Raw genomic sequence first — 25,133 nt, 5'->3', positions numbered from 1 at the left:
ATGAGAACAAATGCCCCTCCCATTCATCTTTCAGGTGGGAGCACCTTGAGCCCATGCGCTTTCTGGTGAGAGCATCTAAAATCCGTGCACCTTCAAGAGGGAGCACCTCCTGCCAGTGCACCTAGAGGCCAGAGCACCTCCAGTCATGCATCTTTAGGTGGGACCAACCAAAGCAAGTACACCAGTGCACCTCCAGGTGGTGCTGCTTTCAGCCTGGCTAACACAGCCTGAGGCCAAGGGGAACTTACTTGAGATTCCTCTTCGGGGGGTCCAGCCTAGAATGGAGATGAGGGCAGCCCAGGTGTGTGTATTTTGTTCTCTCCAAGGTGAGGCAGGAAGTGCAGTGTCCGGTAACCCCATCGGCTCCCAGCTCAGCTCCATCTCTGTCTCCACCTCCCGTTCCACTGACACTGACACTCCCTCTGGGACCTGATGTCCTCCAGGATAGGATGGGTCTGTTGGCCAGAGCTCTAGGACATTGCTTTCCCTTTTGTCAGGCCACAGATGGCTGAATTAGGGTCAGGTTCAATCCACAACAACCAGAAGAGCCAGGCCACATTGACACAAAGAATGGTGTCTTATGCCTGACATACCTGCAACTGCCTCCTCAAAGCAGGATAAGTGGCATCACAGCCCATAATACAGCGATCATTTGTTCATTTATTTCACATGTATTTATTGAACACTTATTATGTGTCAGGAACTACATTCAGGATATGGTGACAGGCAAATTGGACACACGGAGCTGCCATAGAGTGGAGCCCATCGAGTCCATGGGCTCCTGGACTCAGAGGAAATTAATATTTCACAAGTCAGCCCCATACACAAAATCACAACCTGAGAAGTGTTGACTTAGTTTTGATTTCCCCAAAAGCAGGCTTGAGACAAGTACTTGGATTTACATATTTGTTTGGAAGTTGATTGCAGGAAGCAGGAGAGGGAGAGTGAGGCTGTGATGGAGGAAAGGCCAATCTAGGGAGGCCTCCGTGGGGTTGCTGCAGGGCTCGGTGCAGCTGGAACCTGAGAAGTGGATGGAAAACTCCCAATAGGTGGGACACTCGGGCACCACCCTGGCTCCACCCCACAGCTTTGGGGCACCCCCAGGTGATGACCTCTCCTGCACGTCTCTATGAGCTGGTTCTCCAGTGAGCAAGCTCTCGGCTTTGTAGGAGAGACAGGGATCCAGCCATACCCATTGACCTCTGCAGCATGAGGGACACCTGAGTGCTGTGAACTGTCCAGCAGGCTGCAGCTGAAGTCAGAAGTGGACCAGACCACAGGATGTGGACCCCAGCAATGCTGCGAAGGCAAAGGCAAAAGACCAATGAGAGAGGCGGGCAGAGAGTCCTGGTTCAGCAGGGTGTTGGGGGAGAAGACAGACCTGCAGCAGGGGCCACCGGAGACAGCTGAAGGAGGAGTGGGCTGTGGGCAGGGAGGAAAGGGAAGAAGAGTCACAGGGGGCAAGGATGGCTGCGGAGGGCATCTGAGATGGGCTGGGCAGGGTGTGCACAGTTGTTGTGGGGACTACTGTCCACATCCTGCCAAGTGTCTGCGCGAGAATCTCTCAAACACCTGCCTGGTGTCTGAGTCCTTCCCATTTTCAGCCCACATCTCCCAAATCAGAAACCAGGAACTCCTTCCCATCCTGGGAGGGTGGCCTCACTCGTGGGAGCAGCCATGCCCCGTGATGGGGGCATTGTACCTGGTGGTGAAGCTCCCATGCCTAATTCTCTTGCTTTCTTGGAGATGCTGAAAGCCACGTGCTCTCCTTAGATAGATTTCTTTTCTATGCAGAGTGTGCTCTGTGGTTTGCAACTGAGAACCTTGACTGACAGTTCAGGATTTCATAGATGGGGCAAGAAGTTGGGTTCTGCTCTAAGAGCAGGAGGGGGCCCTGGGGGGGGGCTATGCAGGGGAGTGATGGGAGCAGGTGGGTGTCAGTTGGAAGGTCTGCTCAGTGGATGTGCAGGCAGAGATGGGGTCCGCTCGGTGGATGTGCAGGCAGAGATGGCGTCTGCTCAGTGGATGTGCAGGCAGAGATGGGCTGTGGGAGCTTTAGTGGGAGCTTTGCCTTGGTGGCAGTTATGGTGGAGACAGGAAAGTGGACAGAAAGGCATGAAAATAACAAGATCTGTTGATGGATTGAAAATGGGAGTAAGCAAGTGAGGGGTCAAAAATGACACTTTGGAGTCGGACATGCCCTGACTATGGTGGGTGGCGGGGGAGAGGGTGCCTGGAGAGAGGCATCAGGGAATGTAAGTTACAGGGGATGCCAGTGACTATCATCTGGAAGAGAGAGGGAGGAAAATACAAGTTTGCATACCTGCACAGAAGAGTTAAATGAGGCTGGGTGTGGTGGCTCACTCCTGTAATCCCAGCACTTGGGAGGCCGAAGTGGGCTGATCACCTGAGGTTGAGAGTTCGAGACCAGCCTGACCAACATGGAGAAACCCTGTTTCTACTAAAAATACAAAATTAGCTGGGTGTGGTGGTGCATGCCTGTAATCCCAGCTACTTGGGAGGCTGAGGCAGGATAATCACTTAAACGCGGGAGGCAGAGGTTGTGGTGAGCCAAGTTCAGGCCGCTACACTCCAGCCTAGGCAACGAGTGAAACTCCATCTCATAAAAAAGAAGAGTTAAATGAAGGAAAGAACAGGAATTCATGGGTTTTGTCTCTCACAGTCTCAAACTCTAGTCTTGCTTCTCATCCCTCCCTCCCTCGTTTCCTTTTTTCCTTCTTTCTCTCCTTCTTTTCTTCTTTCCCTCCTTCTTTTCTTCTTTCCTTCTATCTCTTCTTTCCTTCCTTCCTTTCTTTTCATTCTTTTCTTCCTCCCTCCTTCTCTCTTTCTTTCCTTCCTTCCAACATCTTTTCTTCCTTTCTTCCTTCCCCCAGTGGCTCCCCACGTAATGCTGTTATGTATGTATGTCGTAAAATCTTTGAGTGACACGCCGTCTCAAGGTATCATTTTAACTTTTCCAGAGACAATGGAGTCTGCCAGTGGGCAGCCTCCATGAAGCTGTGGGAGAAAGGACACAGGTTAAGACATCACCTCTTCATGGCCAGCTCACAGGGGACCCATCAAGAGCCCATACGGCTGGGATGGGGGGACAAGACCAGGGAGCTCTGTGGAGGTCTCAGAGACCCCCTTGTGGAGTGGGCATTTCTGTGGGAGAATCTCCTCAGGGTAGATGATATATTGTGAAATGACACAGAGAGAGACAGAGAGAGAGAGAGACCACAATTCCCCTGAAAATCCTGGCTCATCCCACAGGACTCCAGTGGCCTTCGATGGTCCTAGCACATGTGTACATGTTTTTCTCCATAAATATATGAGTGCTACTGGTACAAATGACTTAACAGTTTGCTGACCCTCAAGTCCAAAGTAAATCATTTTCTTGCTTAACATTGGTCATTGGAGAAGAAAACTGTAGAGGCTGAAATATAAAAATATATTTTTATACCCTACAGGCAGGTTCAAACTGGGGTAGAACAAAGGAAAATGCAGCTCCTGTGTATAAAAAGCCAAAACAAATTAAAGCAATAAATCTGGAACAATGACAGAAGGCAACTTAATAAAACTTTCCAACAGCGGTACACTTTGAACAAAGACACACTGAACAAAGACACCACAGACACACACACACTCACACACACACACACACACACCACTGCTCCAGAAGGGCAGAGGACCATGGTGAGAAGCTGAGTGAGAACTGGGGGAGTTGGAATGCTGCTTTTGATTTTCCTGATTGTCTTGTTCTGTCCAGGCCACTGAATACTACATCAGTTAGTTTCCTGACCTGTAAAATGCATATATAGACCGCTATGTGACTATACCAGACAATTAGAAAATAGATTTGAAACCTCATTGGAAGAGCATAAATCCTCTATCAATGCCTAGTGTCTTCATCAATATCACAATCATTTCTATCAGTACTGAAATCTGACAACAGCAACAATAATAATATAGTATCAGTTAATGCATATTAACCGATTTCTATAAGGACTATAAAACCGCTCTTTATGGGTGAAGATAATGAAGTTCAAGAACACTGTGACTTGTCAGGATCAGGGCCGCCATACACAGCTGTTCATGTTGTCCACTGTGCACCTCTGGGGTGCCATTTACATTTGTCATTATTACGGTTTGGGACACTTTCTCTGCAGTTGGCAGTGAAAGGTTTAAGGGATGGGCAGCATTTTCTTATTCTCAAAAAGGTGCTGCACAGGCCAGTAGAGGGGCTAGTGAGGAGTTAAATTTAATTTTTTCTGACTCCAACATAAGAAAAATCAAAACCTTTCCCTTCTCATCCTTTCTTTTCTCACCCTACTCACCTCCCTGCAGCTGTTGCCAAACACCCTACCCCTTGTGCAGGAGCCTGGCTGGCTGGGATTGGGGACAAGGGTCTGCATCCTCCCTGCCAACCATCCCCACCTGGTGGGGCAACGACAGATGCCAGAACAGCCATCTTGGTGGAACCTGGAGAACAGCCAGGCTTGCAACACCAAACCAGGGTGTTGCCAGCTGCTCATAGTGGAGGGAGGTGAGGGGTGCGCTGAACAAGGGTGCAGAGAGAGCTGAGGTCAGCCCACATGCCACTCACCAAGGTTTGCACCCTGATGGGGGGCTACATCTGTCCAAAAGGAAGGGCACCTTTTTTCTAATTTACGAAAATGAAATATATAGGTAGCTGGGTAGCCCAGGGGAAGTGAGGGGCAAGCAAGGAAGAAGAGAACAGGCGAGGACTGAGAGAATCCTTGTATTCATGTGGCAAGCATGGCTTGGTCGCTGAGAGCCTGGTCTCAGTGGTTAGAATGCCTGGGGCCAAATCCTCACTCTACCACCTGCTAACTGTGTAAACTTGGCAGCTACTAACATCTGCAACTCAGTTTCCTTCTCTGTAAAGCGGGAATGGTAACAGCTTTTAGTTTCTAGGCCATTGTGAGGCTAACATGAGTGCACGAGGGGAATGTGCTTATCATGTGCTCAGTAACTGTCTGCTATTATGACAGAAGTGTGTCTGGCCCAGGGCCCACACGATGAACAGGACAGAGCCTGGAAGGCTGGCTCACCAGTGACAGTAAACCTCAGCTGGCCACAGGAGCAGTGATGAAAAGCCAGGAAATCAAGTCCACCCAGGGGCCAGGGCTCCAGGATGGAGTCAGTTCAGATGGATTCCAGAAGAAAACGAGTTGACAGTTATGTTGCACTCCTGTGCTCCACACATTTGGAGCCAGAGCCTTTTCTACCAAGAGAGGACAGAATGAAATCCAACTGCCTACCAGAATCTCCCCTACCCAGCCCTATCTGAGCTCCCCCTCCCTGCGTCTCTGTTCCCAACACAGTCCCCACGCTCACTGTCCCTACACTCAGCACCTTCTCTCCTTGGCCTCATCCCAGCCTTGTTTTTTCCCAGAAGAGCTTTTGCATTGCCCCATTTCAGCGTTTGGCTTTGGGAGCAAACAGAAACTGGTTCAAATCCTGATGTCTTGTTCCAACTGGTGAGGTTCCTTAGCCTCAGGGCCTCACTTGCCATCCTTACAGGGTTGGGCAGCCCAGCTCTCACTCTATGTGATAAAAGGAAATAATACACAGAAGAGCTGAAAAGCACGGCTCCTCCCCTCAGTGTCCATGTGCTTGGGGCAAACCCCTCAACCTCACTGAGCCTCAGCTCTGTCACCTGAAAAACAAGGATAATAACAGTAAATGAGGAAATGGATTTAAAAGTGTTAGAACTCAGCCTGGCACACAGCTAATGCTCCATAAATACTGTTGTTATTGTTACACATGTGTTATAAACAATCCATTCCCCCCAAAAAGATTTTTTCTCCTTTTTTTGGGTTTGCTTCCTGTGCAGTTATTTTAGTTTCTCCCAACAATTTCTGAGCACCTATTGTATTACAGCTCTGAGCTGTATCTGGGATAAGGAGGAACAGGGTCTTTGCCTTTAATATCTTAGTCTTGAAGGGGGAAGTTCATATGTAATTAACCATCATACGATGTGGGAAGTATCTGTCAGCTATGGCGTTAACAATGCTGCATAACAAGCCACCCCCAAACTCAGTTGCTTGTGACAATAAGCACCAGTTCTCACATTCCACAGTTGTGTGGGCTGGTCGTGGCTTCGCTGATCTACACCAGGCATGGTGTGGCTGGGCTCCAGGCTGCAGCGTGGGTCCCAGTCGGTTCCACATGTTTCTTATTGTCCTTGGCCCAGCAGCTGCTGCTGGCATGCTCTTCTCATCGGCAGATCACCAGACCTCAAGAGGGTGACCCCAGCCACTCAAGCACATGTCAGGACTCCATTCAGGGCTCACCCACTGATATTCCAGTGCTAAGAAATTCACACAGGTAAGCCTGAATTCCATGTTTAAGGATCTACACCCACTGTATCCACTTCCATCTAGGCAGGGGTGTGGAGGGAGGAAGTGGGGGGTGCAAAGAATTAGGACCCATCTTACACAGGAATTTGGACTTTAATTCTGGATACAATGGAGGTGTGAAAGCAGAAGGACAATGGTCCAAACTTGGGCTTAGGAAGATCTTACTAGTGACAATGTGAAAGAGGGATTCGAGGAGGGAGGGGCTGGAAGCACAAAGACCTCTTAGAATAGACCCTCTGGGGGTGTCCTCGTGAGTGACAGAGGGATGAGAAGCAGGAGATAGACTTGAGAACCACCCCACACTCCTTAATGCTGTGAGCTGGTCCCAAGTGCTTTCCAATAAATGAAAATAGCTCCCCTAGGTCACTTAATAACTTCAGCAAGATAGGTCGGGAGGGCGAAATGATTTATCTAAGACTCCATTAGGAAAGATCAGATGACCACCAGGAAGAGCTTTTTCTTTCATTTCTCACCTGTGTGGGTTCCCCGAGCTCCTAAGGCTGGCCGCACTGCAAATGCAAATTATTAGTTGCCATTTGAGAAGCCTTAATTACCTGGATCCATTGGAAACCTTGTCAGTTACTTGAAACCAAGAGGTCAATAGCTCTAATCAATGCCGGGCCATTAAGGCACCCGAGCGCTCAACAGAAACAGCCGCGGCCCCACACACAGAACTCAGGATGCCCGAGGAACCTTTGCTTTCTGAAAAGAGAACAGAAAACTCTTTAGGTTGGACTGTGTGATCGCTGACGAGGCGGGCATATGTAACCACAGCTGCCAGGAGGGTACAGAATTAGATTAAGATCTTTCATTTTAGGTGGTCAGAAAGGTTTTGCCTTTTATCCCCCTCAGGAAATGGGTTGTTAATCTTTAAAGTGAATCAAACCTGAGAGGTCCTCTCATGTCTCCCCTACAGACCCATCTCATTCCAGAGAATCTTGACTGGACAAAGGAGAGATGAACTCTTCCCTTTTTTTTTTTGAGACAGAGTCTCGCTGTCACCCAGGCTGGAGTGCAGTGGCACGATCTCAGCTCACTGCAAGCTCTGCCTCCTGGGTTCACGCCATTCTCTTGTCTCAGCCTCCCGATTAGCTGGGACTACAGGTGCCCGCCACCTCGCCCGGCTAATTTTTTGTATTTTTAGTAGAGACGGGGTTTCACCGTGTTAGCCAGGCTGGTCTTGATCTCCTGACCTCATGATCCGCCCGCCTCAGCCTCCCAAAGTGCTGGGATTACAGGCGTGAGCCACCGCACCCGGCCTCTTCTCTTGCGGCTGTCATTGCTTTGCTGGGAGACCCCTCAACTCCTCTGGAGCTCGGAGATGTGGCACCTTAACCTCCCTCCTTGGATGTCCTAACATGATCAGACGTAGCACTGCCAGCCTGTCCCTCCATGGGTCTCCTTTGTCACACTAAGTGGCACCTTACTGTGGCTCCAGCCAAACATTGGAGAGTCATTGATTCTTGTCTTTCCCTCAATATCCCACACACACACCCACTCACCAGCAGGTCCTATTGGCTCCACCTCCAAAATGTATTCTGAGTGCAGACCCTGCCCTCCAGGGCCTTTGCCCCCACCCTGGTCTAGACCCCTAGCGTCCCTTTTCTTGCCTGTGACAGTGATGACCTTTTAATTGGCCTCCCTGCTTTGCCCTTACCCCCAACAGAGCATTCTGCATAAAGCAGCGAAAGTGATCATTGCCAAGTGTAAATCGAAGGAGCTGTTACGGGTGGAATCATGGGCCCTGTAACGGTATGGTGAAGTCCTAACCCCTGGTACCTGTGAATGTGGCCTTATTTGGAAACTGGGGTTCTGCAGATGTGACTGGTTAAGATGAGGGTGGGCCGTAGACCCAAGACGACTGGTGTTCTTATAAGACTCAGAGACACAGACATGCCGAGTCACGCAAGGAGAAGGCTATGTGAAGATAGAGGCAGAGACTGGAGTGAGGGGTCCCCAGGGGCTGTTGGCAACCAGCAGAAGCTGGAAGAGGTGAGGATGGATCCTCCCTGGAGCCTCCAGAAGTAGTATGGCTCTGCAGACACCTTGATTTCAGACTTCTGGCTTCCATCCTCTGTGGGAATGAATTTTTGTTGTTTTAAGCTATCTAGTTTGTGGTGATTTGTTACAGCAGCCCTGGAAACTGATACAGATGGGAAAAACAGCAGCTCTCCAGTGAGGAATCCTGGCAGTCACCACCCTATTGAAGGCAACAAGGTTCATGCCACCAGGGATAGATGTTCTTGCAACCACTTACTCTCCGATACGATACAATGTGATAAGAAGGGCACTCCATCTTCTTCCCCAAAACCCACAGCCTCAGTCTAATCACAAGAAAACTGTAGATAAATCCAAACTGAGGAACATTCTGCAAGATGCTGACTGCTACTCTTCAAATGCATCAGGTCATGAAAAACAAGGACAGACCCAGGAGTTGTCACAGATCGGAGGAGCCTCAGGAGCCGGGATGACTAAATGCAGCGTAGGATCCTGGATAGGATTCTGGGACAGAAAAGGGACATCAGTGAACAAGCCACTGAAATCTGAATAAAGTCTGTAGCTTAGTTAAGAGGGTTACATCAGTGTTAATTTTTAGCATTGATAAATGGGCCATGGTTATGTAAGATGTTAACATGAGAGGAAGCTGGTGAAGGGTAGACAGGAACTCTCTGTGCTGTCTTTGCAACTTTTCTGTAAATCTAAAATTATTTTCAAATAATTAAAAAAATCCAAACCTTCCCTTTGCACTTAGTATAAAATCCAGATTCTTAACCAAAGCCTGCCGAGGCCCCGTGGTCTCTCGTGCCTCGTTTTTTGTCCCATGTGGCTCCATTCACCCACCCTCAATTCCCCAAACATCCAGGCCAGTTCCTGCATGAGGACCATTGTCCTGGCTGTTCTTCCTCACCAGAAAGTTCTTCTCACTGAGTTTTAAAGAACTGGTGCCCAGTCCCTTTCTGTCACTCAATCTAAATGTCTCTTACCTTCCTTCCTCCATCACTCGGTCATTCTCTGCCCCATCGGCCTATTTTAATTGTCCAAATCACACTAATTTCTGGTTTTGTCCATGTTTGCCAATTTATCAACTGTTTATCTCTTTCCCTAGAAAGCCAACTCAGTAATATTAAAGATATTATCTGTCTAGTCCATAAAGTTCCAGCTCATAGCAGGAGAGCCACAAATGATTATCCAGTGAGGAGCAAAAGGAATGATGAATTGGAGAATCTCTCTGAGACTGCTTTTTCAACAGTAAAGAATGCAACAAATATGCTTCTCTCCAGGACTTGTTTTATGATGGACTAGTCCCAAATATACCATGTAATATAACCGGGAATATTACTAATATATTATTAATAGAGCATGGTGCCCAGCACACCTGGGGTTTGCTCTTTCTGCCCATCCCAGCAGGTGGCAGAGCTGGGGTCTGTGGTCTCACAGCAGAGCAGGAGCAGGGACTAGAGAGTGGCAGAATTTCTCCTGTGGACTTGGAACCAGCCAAGGATACTGTGGAGAGAGAAATGAGGTGCACTCATTGAAAAGTCCTAGGTGCCGGATGGAATGTAAGAGACCCACATGAGAAGCTGGAACTGCCAACAAGCAAGGACACACTGCTCTTGGCAGTGGGTCATGAATAACGTATTTGTTACCCACAACACAGGTGCTGGGGTTCCAGCCTCCACGCTTTCATTCCAGGTAGCAGGAGGGAGAATTGAGGAAGGGCAAAAGGCGATTCCCAGGTGAATAAGATCCCTTTGCAGGAGCACTTTGGGAAGTGCATCCAGCAACTTCCCCTCATATCACATCCACTGAACCCAGCCACATAGCCAAGTCCAAGACCAGGGCAGCTGGGAGGTGGACTCTCTTAGCAGGTCATTGCTCCCGCTAACAAAATGGGAGTTGTATTGGTTTGTTGTTAGGGAAGAAGAGAATAGACATGGGCGGGTGACCAGCAGACTCTGTCCTAGGTGGCTTCTACCCAAGTGGCTCTTGTCAGGGACTATCATGACTCTGGTAGGCTTGGTCCAAGATGACTGGTATCCCAGAAGGAAAGAAGAAGTGCACCAGGCAGGGGCAGGGCAGTGGTGGTCTCTGCAAGAGGGCTGTCCTTGCAGGTGAAAGATGACCAGCACATAAGTCCAGTGCCAAAGACGGGCTGTGTATCTAGGCTGATCAGAGTCAAATAAATTTTAAAAAACCAAAAGCTTTCTCTTGCAGTTAGAATAAATCCAAATTCTCAACCAATCCCCTGTGGCCTCCCCTGACTCCTCTGACACAGGAGGGTCTGAGCTGCAGGCTGAGGAACAACAGGACCATGTGGCAGCTGCATGAAGCTGGCTGGCCCAGCTTATCTGGGCAGGAAAACAGTGGTCAGGCCCAGTAGAGAGGGGTGTAGCAGGCTTAGGTTCCAAACAGAGGAGCTGGGTTCAAGGCCAAGGCTCCAGCCCCACACTTGGAGGACCTGAATCTCATCTGGAACTGGAAAGGACTCTAGTCTTCTGCCCAGCACAGGGTACCATGGTACAGAGAGCAGCATGGCTGCACAGTCCATTATTTTTTTAATAGAGTTCTTTCAGTTTTGAAATAAGCAACCATAAGCACTGACAGGTGAGGTACAGGCCACTAGACACTAAATTTTTAAGGAAATCCAAGCATCAGATACCCGAACCCTCATGATGACCGATGGTGGTTGAGTTCCACGGGCTGCCTCTCCTTCCATCCCTGCTGCTCTGCCTCTTCATGAACCTAGACCACTCTGACTGCCTCCAAACTGGAGTCTTGGCCTCCCTCCCCCTCGGCCTCCATGCCATCCTCCACTAACTGATGGAAATGATGGTTCTAAAGCCAGCAGCACTGGCCTCACCCTGGAGCTTGTGGGAAATATAGACCCTCAGGTGCCACTCAGACCTAGGAAGTCTCCATGTGCATTTTCACGCTACCCCCAGGTGATTCCTCTGCCCAACAGAGTTTGGAGAGTACGGTTCTAACTCACATCCCAACCAGGCCACGTCTTCCAGCATCGAGGCAGAGGGCCCAGACATCTGTGCATGATCCAGTAAGACACGGTGTGTCCTCCCAGCCCGCCCACCCACCTCACCAATCTCATCTCCCTCCACTTGCCCAGAACCTTCATTTCAAACATAAGGAGCTTCTTACCACCCCCCTAGATGCTGCCACATGTCTCCACATCTGGACCTTGCAGTCATCCAGCTATTGCAAATTCATTCCTTCCACAAAGATGCTCAGGGCTCAATGCAGGGGACTGAGGGGGCTGGCCTTCATGGAGCCTGGAATCTGTACAGGGAAGATGCTTAGGAAGGAAGCCTGGTGCTAAACATTCATTGATTAAAGACACATGTGTAAGTGCCATGACAACTTTCTGGCTGAGAGGAGCACACAACAGGAGCCTAACCTAGAACTCTCCTGATAAGGTTTGGCTGTGTCCACATCCAAATCTCATCTTGGATTGTAGCTCCCCAAATCCCCACATGTTGTGGGAGGGACCTGTTGGGAGGTAATTGAGTCATGGGGACAGGTTTTTCCCATGCCGTTCTTGTGATAGTGAATAAGTCTCATGAGATCTGATGGTTTTATAAAGGGCCGTTCTGTACACGCTTTCTTGCCTGCCGCCATGTAAGACATGACTTTGCTCCTTATTTGCTTTCTGCCATGATTGTGAGGTTTCCCCAGCCATGTGGAACTGTGAGACCATTAAACCTCTTTTTCTTTTAAATTACCCAGTCTTGGGTATGTCTTTATTAGCAGCATGAGAACAAACAAATACAACTCCTCTGCTGAGGGACAACAGAAGAACCCCAGGAAGAGTCACAATGCAGCCAGGCCAGGCAGAGGAAGGGGTGCATGAGCCCAGGAAGGAAGAAGCCCAGCATTCCCAGAATGTGGGATGCAAAGAGGAAAGTGGCCCCAGAAGACTCTCTGGATGGAGCATTTGGAGAGGCTTCTGGGACCACTCTCAGAGGCCACAGTGAGGAACCCAGCTTGATGGAGAGGAGTGTATGTGCTTTGCTAAGGGCCCATCTCAGTTTTCCTATCTTTGAAATGACCAAGCTGGACTTGCTAAAATGCCTCTCCCCAGAAAATGTCATGATGCTACATTATTCATGGAGGATGCTCAAAGTGCCTTTCTTGGGAGGTACCCCTGAGCTTTCCTACAGTGACTACAAAATAGCAGCCATTGCTTCCTATCACTTGGGTGAAAATATGGCCATATGTACAAAATTGATTCACTGCCAGAGAAAGGGACATTAATCCAGCTGCAAATTCTCTTTGCTGGGACACGAGGCAGTAAATTTCAGCTAGCCAGCAGCAGCTCCGATTCAGTGTGAAATATGGTGCTTATGTTTTGTGTGTGTGTCTTTTAATAAAGGGAACACTTTTTCAGATTCTTAATTGACAATCACATTTTCCCATCTAAAAACCATAGCAGATGATGAGATCATAAAAACAAGAAGCAAAGAAATGCCTTTTTTCTGCCCTTATTGACACTTCAAAACATGGAGTTAATTGAGTGAGCCTTTTTGTCTGCAGTCAGGACATTCCTGTTTTTGAGTATCAAAAGAAAATTAACTCAGCCAGAATAATTCATTGAACATCTATTAAATGCAAGGTGGTTTTCTCAGAACGGGGAATAACAATAACAGTCTTATTGTTGTTATTATTGCCACTATCCTTTATTGAATGCCTACTCTGTACTGAGCACTTTTTACAACTCTCTAAGTTTTGAAACAGCTCTGAAAGACAAGCTCTCATTATTCCCATCTTCCTGATGATGAGCACTGTGCTCAGAGAAGTGACTTGTCCTTGCTTGCACAACTAGATGGAGAATGAGCAGATTTGAACCCAGGTCTTATGTTGCACCCCAGCAGTCCTCTACTTCTGTGATTTCCAGGAAAGACATGAAAAGGCTTCTGCCTCAATTCCCCTTGGGATGGTTAAGTGTATGTGTCAACTCGACTGGGCTGAAGGATGCTTTGATACATCCTCGGATAGCTGGTAAAACATTATTTCTGGGTATGTCTGTGAGGATGTTTCTGGAAGAGATTAGCATTTGAATCAGTAGACTGAGTACAGACAATCTGCCCTCACCAGTGTAGAAGAGCATCAACCAATCAACTGAGGGCCTAAATAGAACTATTACAGTACAGGTGGCAAAAGCAGTTTAGGTGACCTCACACATTTAGGTGAGCCCCACACATTTGATCCATTGTCTCTCTCTCTGGAACTTAGAGATACTAATCACCTTTTTGATTCTAGACTTTGGGAACAGAAAGAGTTCCATTTTAACATTTTGTTGACTATTGATTAATTTAACACATATTTATGTACAAGACATTGAGCTGAGTGCTGCGGACACACAGTGAACAAGGGACTCAGTCCTGCCCTTGAGAAGCTCATGATTTAGCAAGGAAGACAGATACTAAATGGTAATTACCAGTGAAGTGAGTGCTTCAAAGGAATCCTGTGAAGATGCTGGGCATATCACCTCGTCTAGGGTTGGGGTACAGTTTGAAACATGCAACACCATTTCCTCCTTCATCTGTCCCACAGCCAGGGTGTCCAGAAGCTAATGGTTGCCCTTGTATGGGTGGGAAAAGCATCCAGCCCACTCAGGGACCTAGTTAGAAGTTGGCTGAGAGGAGAAGCTGAATGTGGCCCTCAGCCCCAGGGCTCCTGTCTTTGTTAGCTCAGGCTGTCATAACCAATCACCACAGACTGGGTGAATTGAACAACAGAAGTTATTTCTCATATTTGAGGAAGCTGTGAAGTTTGAGAGAAGTGTGCCAGCATGGTCAGGTTCTGGTGAGGACTCTCCTCCTAGTTTGCAGAAGGCTGTCTTCTTGCTTTATCCTCACATGATGGAGAGCAGGGAGAAAAAGCAAGCTCTGTCCCATCTCTTTTTATAAAGGCACTAATCCCATCATGGGGGCTCTGCCCTCATGACCTAAATTACCTCCCAAAGACCCATCTCCAAATACTATCACAGGGGGATTAGGATTTCAGCATATAAATTTGGGGGATATATTCAGTCCATAACAACCTCAAATTTGGGTACCCTGAGACCATCCTGCTTGGTCTTCAGTCTCAGAAGCTCACCCCCGCGACAGTTTCCCAGCCCCAGGGCAGCTGTTAGAGATATGATCCAAGGTGCTCTTACCTAGCTGCACAGCCTGTTCCCTGCCTCACCCTTGGCCGCGCAGAAACAGGAGAGTAGCTGAGCAGGGATAGGGCCTCTGGTGTGGGCTTCCATTAGCCCAGGAAATGGGATGCACACTTGGTGCAGCCCCGCCAGCCACAGCCGCTTCTCTCTCTCTGAAACTTATCCAGCAGAGACCTTCCGCTCCCTCACCAAGAAGAATGCATGCCTTGCTCTGCCAACCCTTGGGTATAAAACCAAAATAGTAACAGTTCCCGGCACAGGTAGGTGCCAGGCTTGGAAATGTGCCTCAGGAGAGCTTTGGTATGAGGGAAGATGTATAGACGTGGGGTGAGGGGTGCTGGAAGTGGGCTCCAGGACAAAGCCAGCAGAGAGGGAAATTGATAATAACCACCGTCTATCAAAAGGCTTTTCTGCACAGCAAGAACGGTGCTAACTGCACAAAGATGATGTTAAGTTTAATCTTCAAAACAGTCTAGTGTGTCTGCACATCTCCCAGGCGCTTGAGTCACATCACTGAAAATAACTACCCAACAGAGCCAACATCCTAGAGGAAGGAGGCAGACAATGAGTTACCAGCACGATAAATTTGTGCATCTGGAGCACATTAGGTCACAGATGCTATGGGGAAAAGTGTCAGGCAGTGTGAGGGGACTGGAGGTGCTGGGCCACAGGAGGCTATATTAATTGGGTGGTCTCATGGAAGGTGAAAGAGAGGATATGCGGGTGAGAGCATTCTGGGCAGAAAGAACAGCTAGTAAGTAAGGAATAGTGTTCCCAATTTACAAATGAGAAAGCTGAGACTCAAAGAAACCAAGTAATTTTCCCGATTACACAAGCTTATAAATGGCAGAGTTGCTTGTTAAAAAGTGGTGTGCTCTGCCCTCTCCCAAAACACTGCATCAAAATTTCTGGGACCCAGAATTGTTCTTATAACTCTAAAATTTGGGATCCATCATTCCATAGAGAGACTCTCGTTCTAGGCCTTGTGATTTAGTAGCTTTTTCTGGGGAAGTCACTTAACAGCTTAATTTCCACTGTAATTTGGACGTTTGTCCCCCAAAACCTCATGTTAAAATTTGAACCTGTTGGAGGTGGGGGGCCTAATGTTTGAGACATGGATGTAGATCCTTCATGAACAGACTAATGCCCTTCTGGAGGGGAGGGGAGTGAGTTCTCACTCTATTAGTCCCCATCAGAGCTAGTTGTTAAAGAGCCTGTCACCTCTGCTCACCTCTTGCTTCCTCTTTTGCTGTGTGGTCTTTGCACACACTGGCTCCCCTTCACCTTCTGCCATGAGTGGAAGCAGCCTGAGGCCTTCATGGGATACTGAGAAGATGCGAGCACCATACTCCTTATACAGTCTGCAGAACCTGAGGTATTGGCCCCAGGTATTCCTTTATAGCAACGCAGATGAACTAAGACAGTTCCTTCTTCTATAAAGGGAAGAGTGCATGCTCTAAGTGAATGATATTGTAGCCCTAAGCAACCTAGATGACAAGGCAAAAATGGAAAACAACCAAGTAAATAATGACCAAAAAAGAAAACACATCAGGTTATCAGAGGTGAGAAAATGTTCACAGTACATAGTCCTATATTGGTTTATATGCATGCTCAGCAACCATTAGTTCCCATCCTGGAGTTGTTTTTAGGGGTCCAGTGGTCACCCCCACCCAAGACCAGCCATAACAGCATGTGGGATCTAAAAATGGATCCAGTCACTAGATCCCGCCTTCAGTACAACTAACCACATTCCCCAGCTGCTTCTAGAATTTAAAGAAAAGAAAGAAAAAAGAGGGAGAGAGAGAGAAAACCCAACCCCACGCTCACGCTGCTTTTCTTAAGCAGTGAGCCGACAAGGATGGAATCAAGCAATCCATCAAGAAGGAAATTAGGACACTGAAGTAGGGAATTGAAAATGAAGCTGAGACTGACAAGAAAGTAGATGAAGTATGAAAAGAATCTCTCTTTTTTATGCATTTATACATGAGAGCATCGAAAATATCACATCTGAGAGAGACTGCATTTCCATTTGCAGAAGTAACTATAGAACTGAAAGTCAGGAACAGAAGGTCGCAATGTCACCAGATGACATGGCCTCTGATTGGACCCCTAGGCCCCTCTACACACACACACACACACACACAGAGCACTGCCTCTTTCCTGAGTCACCCTGTGGCCCTCCGGTTTTCTCTTCCCTTCCCTATAGCTCCTCCTTCATAGGTTGGCAAGAGAGCTGCTTCCAAAACACAGGTCTTATCTATTCTCCTCCAGCCAAAAGATGGCTCTTAACTTCCTACTCTTCTGAGGACTCAGAGAGCCTCTTTTCCACAGAATTCTGAGCTCTCCTCTCCATCTTCCCTGCTCCAAAGCTAGTCCTAGGCTCCTGCTCCAGCGGTACTGACCCACTTGGTTCCTCCCTCCTTCCCTCTGTGCTTTACCCGTGATGTTCTTCCTTCACTCACACAACAGGCATTTATTGAATGCCTTCTCTGTGAAGTGTTGGAGCCCAGGCATGGGGAGTTGGGCAGCCATGCATGGGGTAGCTGGAAGAGGAATTCAGAACCTAAGCTGGAGGAGGGGAGCGTCTGTGTGGGGTAGGTGGTGGCAACAGACATGGAAGATTTGACATATACAGGAGGATTGATTGAATGGGTGAATATATGAAGGGGGAGAGAAGCTAGATTTCTCAGTGGGAGAAGGACTTACAATACAGAAGGGGTGAAAGCTAGAATACATTCTCTGATGGTGGATTGAAATCACTCATCTCAGTCAGCTCATGGTTTCAGTCTATGCAGATAGATACAGAAATAGACATAGACACAAATGCCCAATGGCAGCGCCTGGAAGCAGCCACACTCCATTAGTGAGGAGCACACCTCACATCCTGATTTGGCCTCTAGACACCATTCTCTTCTAAAAGGAATCAGGGCTTCTTGAGCCATGCCTATGTCCAAGGCTAAGAAAGGGAATGTACAAAATGACCCTGGCACATGTTGTGCCAGAGATCAAAGTAGTGTAGAAAGAATAAAAGGAACATGTCCATAGGACATGGGAGCCAACTTAACAGGGTTCCCACTGACCAAATCAGAGAAACCAGAGCATCAGAATGAGTGTAATAGATTATAATTCATAGAATAAAACAGGAAACTGCTAGTTTATACTGATAAATAATATTGAACATATCTTGAAGAATGGAATATGAACATATTTTGAATGTAACTTCCCCAAATAATACTTAGTACTTGTAAAGGAAAAGACATTTCACAGTGGAGTGGGACAGGGCATTCTATCTTATTCAAGGGATGGGACAACACAAGCACCATGTTGCTTTTGCAATATCCTTGCCAAAGGATATTGGCAACAATCTGGTGGCCTGGATCTGATCTTGAAGAAACATCAAGAAAATCTGAGTTTGGGGCAAGAAGTATTCTACATAAGGACTGGCCTGAAATTTTCAAGTGTTAAGGCCCTCCAAGTCAGGGAAAGAAGAATTCTAAAGGGGCATGATAACTGAAGCAATAGGTTATACTTTTGGTATACAAAGGATGTTCCCGGGACGATTGAGGAAACTCGGGTGAGTCTGAGGATGGGATGTAGCCATGCATCAGTGCCAGCCTGCTGATTTTGATGGATGCAGTGTGGTTATGCAGGAGAATGTCCTTGTTTGTGGGAAACACACACTACAGGACACACAGGTGATGGCAGCAGGTCAGGGACAGACTCTCAAAGAGTTCCAGAAGAATGTCCCACACTTCCAGCCTTCTGTAAGTTAGCAGTTGCTGATATAAAAAGATACAAGAAGAGGTGCACTGTACAGAGGGATGACAGAAAGGCTCTCTGAGAGCCAGGAGAAGGTGGCACATGAAATGCAGCTTGAAGACTGATTCTGAGTTTCCGAGATGCTCGATAAGGTGTCTTGTTATTGTTAGGATTCCGAGAAAGTGCACCAGCAACTTCCCTTTGTGCCCAGTCCTTTCTCTTTCTCTGGATCTCAGGGACCCAATACCTCTAGAAAGGCAGCTCCCTTTTTCTATAGGGGTGATCTAGGAGAAACAGAGGTGGGGGGATGAGCACACCAACAGAAGATTTCCATCTTCTTATGTGCCAGCTCTATCTCACACTGACTCCAAACTGAGGTTTCACATCTCCGAAAGCTTTAATCACTGAGATCCTCCCTCCTCCCCTCCCTCCCTCCCTCCCTCCCTCACTTCCTTCCTTCCTTCCTTCCTTCCTTCCTTCCTTCCTTCCTTCCTTCCTTCCTTCCTCCTGTCCTTTCTTCCCTCCTTCTGTCCTTTCTTTCTCCTTCCCTTTCTCTCTCATTTATTCATTCATTCATTCATCCATGCTTTAAAAAAGTCATGGCATCATTGTATTAGGTGCTGAGATACATGATTAGGTGCTTACATGAGTAAGCAAAAATAAGAAAGACAAATTTCATCTTCAAGGCCCGGCAGGGAAGCTAGATGTCGACCATAGATGCACAACCATAAATGCAAAATTATAACCATAAGTGCTGCGACAGGGAGGCATGTGGAAAGAAGAAAGCACATTATGGAAACTGACTTGGGCAGGAAGGTTAAAAACAATCTCTGAGGAAAGGAAAACTTCAATGACTAAAATAACTCAAGGTTCCGAGTTAAGATTCGAAACCACTGATTATGAGTTCCTGAAGGGACAGGCTAAGCTGCTATAAGAGAGGCCCAAAAATATCGAAGTCCAACAATACCCAGTTCTCTCTCTTGCTGGTAACAGCCTGGAGGTGTGTGGGTCCAGGGCGGGTCTTTGCTGAGCCCCACAGGGAATCCCAGTGCCAAGGACCTTCCCTCTTTTTGCTTTGCTTCTTTCAGGCACTGACCTCACCTGCACAGTTGAAGCCACTTCCTCTGTTCCACATCTGAGTTTCAGATGGAGGAAGGAGGAAATCAGGTCTTGGGAGACAAGCCATTTTCTTCTTAAAAGATGCAGAGGCCGAGCACAGTGGTTCACGTCTGTCAGGATCCCAGCACTTTGGGAGGCCGAGGCAGGAGAATTGCTTGAGCCCAGGAGTTTGAGACTAGCATAGACAACATAGTGAGACCCTCTCTCTACTAAAAATAAAAAAAAAAATTAGCTGACACAGTGGCACGAGCCCATAGCCCCAGCAACTTGGGAGGCTGAGATGGGAGGGTCACTTGAGCCCAGGCATGCCAGGCTGTGGTGATCTGTGATCACACTACTGCCCTCCAGCCCGGACAACAGAGTGAGAACCTGTCTCTAAAATAATGAATCCATAAATAAATATAAACGAATAAAAGGTGTGGCCTAGAGGTCGGCTGCGCATTTCCATTCACACCCATTGGCTGGAACATTGTCATATGGCCCACGGGAAATGAGACTCTCAGGGGGTGATCAGGGCATTCACTGTGTCCCACAGCTGATTCTGTGAGTTTAGTTTCTGATCTGCTTCCAGGGCGAGGCACTAAGAGGGTGTTTTGAATGAAACTCTTTGAGTTCCATTATCAACTCAGCCGGTAACTACTGTCGCCAGCAGCTGAGAGGCCCAGACAAAAGAGTGCCAGCAGGAACCTACCTGCGTGAGTCCCCATCAGGGGTCAGATGGCGGGCACAGCTTCAATGACACAACCACAATGTGAAATTTTAAGCATTTTTAGTACTCACAGACCCTGGGAAGTACACAGCATGCATAGAGGCCACACGCACACATGCACGTACTCACACATACTCACGTACACAGGCACACAGGGAGGTCAGGGAGCATGGCACAGTGGGTGGTGGGAGTGACCCATGGGCCAACGTCCTCACTGGGCCCAGGGTGTTATCCCAACAGGTTTCCCGTGGGGAGCTTTAATGCTGGGTTTAAAGCAAGCAGGCACTATTTCTAGGAGGTCACGCTGTGTCTGAGAGGTGGCAAATGTCTGAATGGTTCCTTTAAGGAAGTGGCAGAAGAGCCAGGAGCCCAGCCTGCTAGGTAAGGCAGACCTCTCAGTTTTATTTCTGGCCATCGCCTGGGGCCACTTGGATTGGGGATATCATTAACAACTGTGCCAATGGGGACTGAGCCCTGCTTCTGGTATAAAAAATTAAGCTTCAATTTAAAAATGGACACTGAGATGATATAAAATTATAAGCATTCGATACGCTGAGACAAGCCTGTGGTTGCTGGGAGGCCACACTGCCCTGCAGCTGGGGGCTATTGGGGCAGAGGGTGTCACGGACAGATGAGGTTAACGGCTGCTCTGAGTAGGCAGGAAAACCGAGTGAGTCTCTGGGACAGAGTGGGAGAAGAGAGTGCTCTACGGGGACAGCAACTGGAGACTGTGGGCTCCCATCCCCCAGTGTCCCAAGGGGTGCCAGAGCCTCTTGTCACATACACCCCCTTCAACTCCCTCTGCCCTTCAATAAGAAGATGCCATGGGCTTGGAGCAAGACAGCCTGGGTTCTCCTATCCCAGTTCTATCCCTTGTTACAGTGTGACTCTGGGCAAGGCACCGAATCTCTACGGAATCAGTTTGGTCAGTGGTGAAACAGAACTAAAGCATCTCCCTCTCCATCTACTGTGCACCACCTGCCACAGCCCCTGGAACATGCTTAGGATGCATACCAGGGTACAAGCTTAGGAAGTGTGGGCACCCACCCCAGCCCATGGACCTGTGTGCTCCCTGCGTTGAGCCTGAGATGCCGTGCTTCTCTCTCTACTCTCTCTACCACTGTGGGATCCCTTGGTGATTTTGGTTTTCTGTTAGTAAACTTCTGTGTTTGGGATCTCGTTGTCTAGACAAATAACCACCCTCATCCCTGCCATCTGCCCAGTGCTTCACACCCTCGCTACACACAGTGTGGTCCTCCTGTCAGGCGTCAGCATCACTGGAGAATATTAGACATGCAGAGTCTTAGGCCCTATCCCAGATCTAATAGCTTCAAGTGAATCTTCATTTTTATAAGATCCCCAGAGGACCCTGTGCCCACTGAAGTTTGAGAAATGCTCCCAACTTATTACTGCCACTCCACAGCTGTCACCTCCTCAGCTCCACCCAACTTCCGGAGCTATTGTCATCACCATTTCACAAGTGAGGAAATGTCCATTGAGATTAAGAGGCAGAAAGTAAGAGGGACTCAGATCGAGATCTGCTGCCTTCCACCCAGGGTCCCTGAAATACCTTGGCCTGACTTTCCCTGTGGGTACCAGGCAAAAGGACACTTCGAAGAGCTTCACTGAGCAATCCACCTGCCCAGGCCTCCTGAGACATGCAATTTAACATTACTGTGGGTCACCTCATCCACACCTCTAACAAAGTCACCAGGGGAACTGGAGAAATTCAAGGTGCCAGCAAAGAAATAACTGCCGGGCTGAAAGACTTCATAATTGCCAGATGGCTGAAGTGTTCAGAGAGTTGGAGCTATGGAGAAGGGCTAATTGATCTTGATATGGGCTAAGAAACAACATCACACCTGCAGTAATGACTGCAGGCTTTTCTAGTCCCAAGAGGGAAAGGCAAAATTCTGCTCCCAACAAAGAGAGAGAAATGGTCTCCACCCCCAGTCAGTGGCAACACAGAGAGGAGGTACAAGCACAGGCTGATCTGCTTGTGAATTGTCACCACACTTAACTAGTCAGCTAGACCGCGGAAAGTTCTGATTTATTCTGAGACGTAGTTTTCTCTCCTATAAAATAAATGTAATGATGCAAATATCAGGTCTTTTGTCCATTTTTAATTGGGTTATTTTTTAGCTATTGGGTTATATGAACTCCTTATATACTTTGGTCATTGAAGCATGATTCTCAATAGCCAAGATATGGAAGCATCTGTCTCCAATGACAGATGACACGATCTCCTTCTTTTTTGGGGCTGAACAATATTCCATTATATATTTGCATCTATTAATATCTATTAATATCTATCTATCTATCTATCTATCCACCTACCTGTCTGTCTATCTATCTCCCAATTTCTTTATCCATTGAGGGACACTTAGGTTCAAGCGATTCTCCTGCCTCAGTCTCCCAAGTAGCTGGGATTACAGACATGTGCCACCACACCCACCTGATTTTTGTATTTTTAGTACAGATGGGGTTTCACCATGTTGGCCAGGCTGGTCTTGAACTCCTGACCTCAAGTGACCCTCCTGCCTTGGCCTCCCAAAGTGCTGGGATTACAGGCATGAGCCACCACGCCCAGTCCTAACTTCTTCTCTTATAAGCAGAGGTGATAAACACCAAAAATGGGGGAAGTGAATCAAGAGAGGAAAGAAGAGCAGACCCAACTCAGTAAAATGATGAGGAACACAGAAGAATCTTGCCTCCTCCAGGAAGCACTCCCCAGCTTCTCTGGGACAACTAACTAACCTCTTCCTTCCAGCTTGCTACAGCAGTGACCATCTGAGTCAGACCACCCAGACTGCTATGAAGAGGCATGTATTGAGGACCCCTCACCTGGTGTCCACACTTACCTCCAGCTCCCTCCAGTATTTACTCAACTCCCAACTTACATCCATTCTCCCAAGCCTGCTCTCAGCTTTGCTCCTTAGGCTGATAACATCTGTGGCCTCTCCAAATCAGACCTTCAGTTCTCTCTCTCCTTCTCAGAAGTCACTATTGAGTCTGTCTGCCCCTACGTTCTCAGGGAAACCACCTCCCACCTCCCCCAGCCTGAGTAACCTGGGCTCAATGGTGATACATTGATGTCTTAGTCTGTTTGTGCTGCTAAAACAAAAAACCACAGATTGGGTACTTTATAAACAATAAAAAATATTTTTTACAGTTCTGAAGCCTGGGAAGTTCAAGATCAAGGAAGCAGCAGGTTTGGTGGTGAGAGCCCAAACTCTGCTTCCATGGTGGCACCTTGTTGCTGCATCCTGGGAGGGGATGAACGCTGTGTCCTCACAGAGCAGAAGGGATGAAAGAGGTGAACTCGCCCCTCAAGCCCTTTTATAAGATCACTAATCCCACCTGCAAGGGCTAAGCTCTCAGGGCCTAAAGGCGCCACATCGTAATACTGTCGCGCCGGGCATTTAGTTTCAACATGAATATTGGAGACACACAGACATGCAAAACATAGCAACAGATTTGTGATATTATCTACCTAGGACACCCCTACCCATTTCCCCTGGAAACTGCCCATCCCACCCCTAATCCCTCTCCAGGGTCACCATAGGGGCCATATTTCCTCAGACCCTCCCCACCCCCTCTTCTATGCCTGAGAAGCCGACTAGATCCAGCCTCATCAGAGCTCTTCTCCCGGAAACTTTCAACTGAAACAAGACTTCATCTCTCTCAGGTAAAGGGTCCACAGAATATGAAATGAAGACGCTGAAAGCAGACAAAATTCACACTGTGGGAAGAAAGCCAATTTCAGCAAATGAAAATAATTCTAGCAAGCTGAAGGAGCAGGGGTTGGGCTGGGTGCTGTCACCTTGGCACTGTGCTCCTGCCTGCAGAGGTCTACACCCCCCAAGTCCCTCCTGAGTGGCTCTCAGATAGAGGTGAAGAAGGGAGGACCTGTGTGTAGTTTGGGAGGTAGGAGGGAGGCAGAGGCCATTCTCCGGTATGAGCAGGTGCAGAGCTGTCTGGTGGGCCCCAGCCTTCCTTGCTCATGTCCTGACCACTAGCCCTGCTGACCATCTGATCCCACCAGGCACACAGAGGCAATGAAGGTCACAGAGGCAGCGGTGACCAGAGGGGGAACACTGCCTAACAGCAGCGTTTCCATGGCCCTCCCACCTACTCTCCCTCCATGACCACATTCTAGGGGCCAGATAGCTTCGGCCTCTTGCATTTCCCACAAGCTCCAACTTGTTTAGTCCCCGAGGGTGACTCTCTGACATCCCCTTCCAGACCTGGCTTCCCCAGCATCCCCACATCCACAGACACCCTAATTCCCATTTTAAACTCCTTGATGAAACCCTTGCTGAGGCTCCATTTGCCTGCCTGAAGTTGACTGGTGTGGGAGTGGACACTTGACCTGATTTCTAGGCCTGAATGAGGCCCCTCATTTGCGGTTGTCCTGGCTTCCTTTGAATCTCTTGATCCCAGCCCCAACTCCTCCCTCCGAAAAGCTTGTCTCCAAACAGCAATAACTAGTGATCTTCAAAGACATAAAACCAACCATGCCACTCCTCATTGCTTTTTCATCACCATCAAGAGAAAAGTCCTGGCGCTTCCCCATGGTTTATCAGACCCTTCATGACGTGGAATCCCGCCTGCCACTCTGACCTCACCCTATCCCAGCCCCATTTCACTGAGTCTAAAGCCACAGTGGCTTTCCTTCTCTTCCTGAAACTACCAAATCTTTTCTATGTGCAGGGCCCTGTGGTCTGGAGCAAACTTCCTGGCTGTTTAAGGGTTAACTTCATCTTACACCACAGGTCTCAGCCGCAAAGCACCATCCCAGAGAGACCTGCCCACTCACTTTGCTTCTGATTACAGAATTTAACTTATGCCTGGGCACAGTGATGCACACCTGTAGTCTCAGCAACTCAGGAGGCTGAGCAGAAGGATCACGTGAGCCCAGGAGTTCAAGGGCAGCCTGAGCAACAAGGCGAGACCTTGTCTCTTAAAAAACAAGAATCTAGCT

Source organism: Gorilla gorilla, chromosome 7, assembly GCF_029281585.2.
Source record: "Gorilla gorilla gorilla isolate KB3781 chromosome 7, NHGRI_mGorGor1-v2.1_pri, whole genome shotgun sequence".
Classification (NCBI taxonomy): Eukaryota; Metazoa; Chordata; class Mammalia; order Primates; family Hominidae; genus Gorilla; species Gorilla gorilla.
This window is presented reverse-complemented; position numbering follows the sequence as displayed.